Raw genomic sequence first — 7,384 nt, 5'->3', positions numbered from 1 at the left:
GCAACAGGTCCTTCCTGTCATTTGAAACCAGGTCTGATGGTCCCAGGAAGGTGTTCTTTTTCTCCTAATACAGCTTTGGCACGTCCAGATTGAAGTCATGTGTGAACACAAAGGAGAACAGAAATGTTTCAAAGAGAAGGCCAGGAGTACTTCAGAGCCTCAGACTTCTTTTCATTTCCTTTGATTAACGTCTTCATTTCACTGAAGCAATCAATATGCTGGTTTGAAGGGAAAAGAAGGACAATTTTCCTTTCAAAAAGACTTAGGAATGAATGATGACAAGTTCAGACTGATTGATCCAACAGAAGAAACTTCCATCTTCCTCTAAATGTTGTCTTACTTCATTGAGAACAAAGTGATATGCATGCCCATAATTAATAAAGTTAATAGAATTTAGTGTCATTCTTAATATTAGAAACAACTTATTTATAGAGATGACATTCTATTCCTCATGTTCGTTCTAACACAGGTACACAACTGATATGCCTGATTTTATGATGCTAACAAACGATTAACAGCCAGTGCAGTCATACAGTAATGTGGTTATAAACATTGATGTGGAATGTTATAGACATAAACTGCCATGAAAAGATAGTGAATCAGTAGCTGGAGCCAAAGTTACACACAGACACAAAAACAAAATGAAAAATAAAAGAGTTGGGAATTATATTGCTTCTCCAAATAGAATTAATGTTAGTGTGCATATGTTATTACTTATAAAATGTAAATGATGATGTCGACAATGTAAAGCACCTATCCTAGAACTAAGTGTGTTTTCCCTAAATTTAAAAAATCCACAAAGTACCAGCAGCTCATGTTGAGTCACTTTTAAGGACTGCACAAATTACAGCCTTCCTAATTAGACTGGCATATGTCCACAGAGCTAATCCTCCTGAAAAGCCCTACTCCAGCCTCAGTCAGCTTTTTGGCCAACTCCCATTGGAAAATAGGAGTCCTCCAACAAAACAAGAAGGGTAACAGATCCAAGTTGCGGATTAACTCAGCTGGGACTAGAAGCACATCAGAGAGACAGAGACTCTTTCATGAAGTGCTTTACTAACTGTTAACTTCCCTTGGGGTCAAGTTGGTTAAATTCCATCACTTCTGTTAAAAATTACCTTGGCAGAGTGATCTCAAGACAAATACCCCAGGAAAACATGGTCAAAACTATCAAGAGATTTAAGGATTAGAAAAGCAGCATCATAAATTCCCCCAGGTCCAGGTGGGGCTTGAACAGTGCTTGGCCAGTGACAGAACACCCAAAACCCTTGGGAAAAGCACCTGCCCCCAGAGGAACATCAGTTCCTGCTGAGCAGGGTGCTCCATCATCTAGCACCAAATCCAAGGGGCTTCTCTCCAAGGTCTCTACTCCCTCTCTCTGCTCTGCTGGATGTGACCTACTTAAAGCCAGCTCCAGAGAGGAGGAGGGGGAGCTGATGTCAGCCATGCAAATCAGGCTGATTTATATTCTGATGCAATCAGCCACAATCACAAAATCCACTTAGCTGGGTGAGGACTGGAGCTACTTTGTTCAATTACGCAATTATCATATTCCATTTAATCCCCAAATCAATTCCTGTATTTAGAATTATTTAAGATGCTTCAGCAATTATACCCAATTAGGTTCTATCAGTAAAGTAAATAAATTATACGATGTGCCAATCAGATGGCTGCAATGGCAGCTGAAGGAGAAGGAGCTCCTAAATCTTCTGCTTCAAGCCAGGATGCAAATTATTGTTTGGGTGTTACAAAGCCATTTGTTATGGTGTTACTGAAATGAAAACCACACAAGGCCAAATCTGTTGTTAACCGTTCAATCCTTTCAGGGCTGTGCCACCTCAAACAACTGCAAAGGTAATGACCACTCTTTGTGTTGGATCACTTGACCATTTCATTTCCCAGCTTAATGTTTATAAAAGGCTCTGAAAAGATAGAACAGACAAGGGAACCATCTGATTTTCCTATGATCAGAAGCCTCTGTCCTGGCTGAAGAGTATGGATTTCAGACTGGTTTCAGAAAAATGAGGTCAAGCAAAACTAGACTGTCTTAGAAGGAGTGAAGAAACCTCCAGTGGCAGTGAAGTGTCCCAGTCCCTGCAGGAACACCGTTCAGGAGGCATGTGACAGCATCTCCTCCGGTCTTGTGCAATCTTCTTCTTCCACAGCCACGCTGAGCTGTTTTAGGCTCTCCTGATTCTCTCCTGACTCCACTGAACCTGCACTTGTGTACAGCTTGTCATCAACAGGAACTTGCTTTGTTATAGGAAGAGCCACTGGTTTTGGAAGTATCAGCTCTGCTTTTTGGCCATTTTATTTAATTCTTGTAGCTTTTACTTTACATCAACTTGGATACCTGTCTTTCAGGCACAGAAAATGATTTATTTAATGCCATCCCATGCTGTCTTGCAGAGCAACAAGTTTTAAAACAGTGACCTGTGATGTCAAAGCGCAGCTTTCTACACCTTTAGCTGAAGAGCAATTCTGTCAGCTGGTAGGATGAGCAGACTATTATCTCCCATGCAGTTTAAAAGAAACATGACACAGCATACAAAGGCATGATGTTTCCATTAAAAAGAAGCTCTATTTAAAAATGGAGGCTATTTTATTATCTGTACCACCATTGCACTGAGAAATGGTAGACTTAAATGACTGGACAGCACCTTCTTCAGCTTCTGAGCACAAATACTGTGCAAACATACTCACCTAGAGAACAGCTGTGAGAGAATTACTGGAGAACTCCATGCATAATAATTATTAGCTGCAGTAATTGCAGTGACCTCTCAGATTTGGCAGAGCCATTAGAGCTGGTGGGTTTAAAAGTCACTGTGAAGTAGCATTTCCTCACAGGCAGAGACTGTGAAGCTTCAGCCTACTAGCTGGGGTCTGGAGGGTTAAGCCCACAATACCAACATGCCTGTCTGGTGGCTGGTGCTTGGTTCTCAGCACTGCTTGGCCAGGGATGGGCATTGGGAGAAGAGGCTGCTTGAGCCCTTTCTCATCAGTCCCATGTACACAAAAATGCACTTGCTCTTTCTTGGTGCCTTTATTTCCCCTGGAAAAAAGTGAAAGAAGCCTGAAAATATTTTCATTTAGGCTGTTATAGGTCAGGAATGACTCACAGGCCTAGTGGGGTAAGTGATATCAGCAATCAACCTCTATGTACACTGCCCAGAGCATTTAATTAAATAGCTAATGGTTAGCAGGCAATTGCATTTAATCTGTGTTCCTGTAATTTGAAGTGATATCGTGGGGGAGATTATCTTTTGCTCTCAGCCTTTCAGTTTGTCTTCTGTTGGACACTGAGAAACGTGTCTTCAAGTGAATGCTCTGCTTGCAACAGGCTGGGCTTCCTGTTCATGTTGTCCACCAGAGCTCCTGCACAGACCCCAATGCACAGCTGGCTCCTTGTAAGCAGACAGGTACAAAGATTTGTTCCTAGAAATTCAAGCCCAGGTGGAGGTTCTTCCTTCAGCTCCTGCATTTAGTGGAGGACTTACAAGAAAGTGCATTTTTCTCAGGCCTTTGGAGCAATCTCTAATTCTTCTCTGACTGAATTGGCAAAGAATGGAGTTGGAGCCAAGAAAACTAAGTGTCAGGCCACTTAAAGGCAGGAAGGTGTCTTGTCCTTAGAAGCTGGTCCTCTGCAATCTGACTCATGACAGGACATGGGCCAAGTATGTTGCCTGTCCACTTTTTTTGGCTTTTGTTGAACATTAGCACAACAACATGAGGCAAAACAGAGATTTGCTAAATGCAATTTTTTTCAAAAGAAAATGTGAACTCATCAAGATACAAAAAGGAAAGAGGAGTCAGGAAGAAGTTAAGGAAACTTTTCAAAGGCCGTGGAGAGAATGTTGCAACCAAGATACTGCTGGAGAGATGCTCAACTTCTGCCATGTTCCCAGACCATGGGGGTAAAATCCTCTGTACAGTGGCATCTTGTCAGCCATTCAGCTAGTTCCTGTGTATACCTGACTGTGGTACAGCAGACCACCAGACCACTGGACAGTCGTAATCTGTCACTACATTTTCACATCATGGATTTTGGGAGACAAACAGGCAAGCTTTGGGACAAGACATTTGTCTACAGAGCTCCATGTCTCCTTATGTGAGCAGCTGGAGTTGGAAGAACTTTGTGATTTTCTGGTCATGGAAGATGCTGAACATTATGGATGATGTTCTGATAAATGTATTATGTACTCATCTACGTCGTGTGGATGATGCTGCAGTCACTCTGGCATAGTTATTGAGAACCAACCCAAATGATATTAATAGAAGTAAAACATTACTGCTTAATGATACTGTACCATTAAAAAAGCATCAATAATGACAGGATGACATTATATATATAGGTACGCCATTGAGTGTCAACAAAATAATGAGTTATATTTGTATCCCTGTACAATAATGTTTATCGATGTGGTTGTGAAAAACAAGGGAGACTGTATGTCTCATGGGCAGGCTTAACATTAGAACTAATTGGAACCTGTGAGCCAGAACATCTCCCTCCATTAAATATGTCTGCTGCAGAAGTCAGATGCTTTTGATGGCTTTGCTCTGAGGTTGTGTGTGGGAAAGTGCTTTAAAGAAGGGAATGTAGAGATGATTAAGAAGTCAAAATGTAACCATTTTCCCCATGTATATTCTTTCTCCATTTTGCATTTTTTTTTCCTTCTGCAACAATGACAGAGTTAACTGCTTCTTATTTTTATGTGTGGCTCCAGCTAAACCATCTAATCTTTCTTTTTTCTTGTATGCAAACTGTTATGAAGACCACTTCTGAAGTGAATATACTACTCAGACCTATGGACTTGAGGACTTTGTGAAAGCAATTATCCAGGAAGACTGAAAGTGAAGAAAAGGGTGAGTGCCATGAGGATGGAGCCAGGCTCTTCTCGGTGGCAAACAATGATAGGACAAGGGGTAATGGAATCAAGCTGGAACACAAGAGGTTCTGCTTAAATTTGAGAAAAAACTTCTTCTCAGTAAGGGTGACAGAACACTGGAACAGGCTGCCCAGGGAGGTTGTGGAGTCTCCTTCTCTGGAGACATTCAAAACCCGCCTGGACATGTTCCTGTGCGACCTCACCTAGGTGTTCCTGCTCCAGCAGGGGGATTGGACTGGATGATCTTTTGAGGTCCCTTCCAATCCCAAACATACTGTGATACTGTGAACATTGCAGAAGATGTTTCTCAGATACCCAGCAGCATCTTGAGCTGAACACACCATTTCCACCCAGAAATCCTTTATTTTCTTAGGCCTTAGTGCCTCAGTGGAAGGAGAGTTGTTGGCACTAGGAAAGATTTTGCATGGAATGTGAATGTAAGTCATTTACAAATGCCACAGAGATGTTGTGTGGGTGACCAGGGCTGGAAAGAAAACCAGGCAGTTCTTAACTAGCCACTGCTGAATTAGTAACACCATCACCTTAGTCACATACATTTTTTATCTAAAAATGCATGTATTGGATGAATACATGAACAGCACTGAGGAAGGGTCTGGCACTTGGGACACCTCTTTTGTAGGTAAGTGTCTCAGAAAGAGGCTGTGGACTCTGGTTCCCTCTCCTCTCTGCGAGAACAGAGGAGACACCTGGCAAGGACAGGGCCCAAGTAAAGGGGAGATGCAGTTTTGTGCCTCTTAGGCTGAAGGAGGAGAACTAGAAGTGAGTTTTCTCACAAGGTTGTGATCCAAAACTTGGCCATTGTTGCCACCATCTCCTCCTCCCATGTTTTTTTGCAGTGACTGCAGTTAGGCCACCAGGAAGCGCAGGTGATCCAAAATGAGCATGCTGATTGATTTTAAGTGTTGGAAAGAATGTTCTCTGTCTTTCTTTCTGAGCCTTGAATAACAAATATCCACCCAAACTGAGTTGTAGGCCAGATGATCTTTCACTGAGGTAATCTGTCATAATCTGAAGTCACTCAATAGCTGTGATTTATACAAAATTATAACCTCACTCCATACAGAGGCATGTGTTTCCACGATAAGAAGTGACCTTGTGTCTTTTTCCCAATAAACAAGTATAATATAAATGGACATACAAATCTGTGCTGTTTGCAATGCCTGCTGCCTCTTGATGGAAACCAGGGGGAAGGGTCTGGGAATTAGGGTACTGAAGCAAACTCATCTCCGTTGTGGTGCTCTGCCTTTGCAGGAGCTGGTGGGGCATCCACACACTGTTCTTGCTGTGACTGTTCTGGGACCTGTGGGAATATTAGTCATGCTTCTCCGTGGTTTGCTGGCTTTTCACTGGTAGATTGAGTGACTTCAAGGCAAAAAGATAACCCAGTCCTTCTGACTCCTAATATCATCAGGCCCATGCTCAATTGATTTTATACCGTAAAGTAAAATGGCACCTGCAGTTGCAGTCAGATTTAATGAAAAGCCTGGGAGAACCTAGCCATAAAATGTTACTGGTAGTAATATCTGAACCACTTAACTGCTCAGTTTACTTATTCCCTGGTGTGCAGGAGGTGCATCACCCTCTGAGGGGAGAGAGAAACCCCAAGATGTTTCTGTGTGTTGGTCTCCAGGCAGCTCACTTCATTCTCCTGTCACTAGCAGAGGAGGCTGTAGCTGACAGGTATGTGCTCCCTGTGAAAGGCTTAAGATATACGAATGCTGTGTTAATGTCTGACCTTTATATCTGTAATGATGAGGACATTTATTACAGCTTCCTTCACTCTCCACATTTTTCTATAAAAAATAATGGGGCCCCACACTTGGTGCCTTTAGCTCTTCCTTGTATCTGAGAAGTGATTAACGCAACAAAGCAGCTAATTAAACATTTTGTCAGTGTGGCATTCAGCAATAATTGAGATTTCTAATGATAGTGCCATGATAAATGAAGGAGTTAATGTATTCCAATGGCACACAGACAACACAGATAAAACGATAAACCTGCATCTTGTTTCCTCTTCTGAGCACCCCATTTTCCCTTCCCCGAATTCCTGTTGTTCTTCCAGGCAGAGAAGATCATGGAGCTGAAGAGTCCGAGATCTGTCCCAGCCGAGGATCTCAGCACAGACAACTTGAAAATAATGGATGTGCACTTGTGGTCCTCCTGAGCTCCTAGTGGATCCTGCTTCTGGGCAGAGGCTTGGTCCCATTGTACCTGCAGCCTCCAGAATCCTCTTCAACACCATTTCTCTGTATGAGAGTGCTGGGGGCAGGCAGAAGTATGGCAGAAGCAAGAGAAGAGACACAGATACAGGCACACACATGCATACACAAGCACAGCTTACCACACAGTCAGCTAGATGGGAGGAAATAGAATTGCCATCTGGCTGGAGCAATGCGAGGCTTTTATTGTTTTCCTCTGCTGCTGACAAACCAGAAAGAAAAACCCAGTCATGGGAGGGAAAGGATATCTGATGAACT

General features: G+C 42.6%; 1 long non-coding RNA gene across 1 annotated transcript; it reads left to right on the top strand.

The window, feature by feature from the left end:
* Positions 1 to 4,722: 4,722 nt before the first annotated feature.
* LOC110359794 (uncharacterized) lies at positions 4,723 to 7,106 on the top strand. The gene is made up of 3 exons (XR_002415185.2): positions 4,723 to 4,863; positions 6,475 to 6,587; positions 6,970 to 7,106. It is a non-coding gene; the product is annotated as an uncharacterized LOC110359794 (long non-coding RNA).
* Positions 7,107 to 7,384: the final 278 nt, after the last annotated feature.

This window comes from Columba livia, chromosome 3 (genome assembly GCF_036013475.1).
Source record: "Columba livia isolate bColLiv1 breed racing homer chromosome 3, bColLiv1.pat.W.v2, whole genome shotgun sequence".
Taxonomy (NCBI): Eukaryota; Metazoa; Chordata; class Aves; order Columbiformes; family Columbidae; genus Columba; species Columba livia.
The sequence above is the reverse complement of the archived record's forward strand: the minus strand, read 5'-3'. Positions and strand labels throughout refer to the sequence as shown.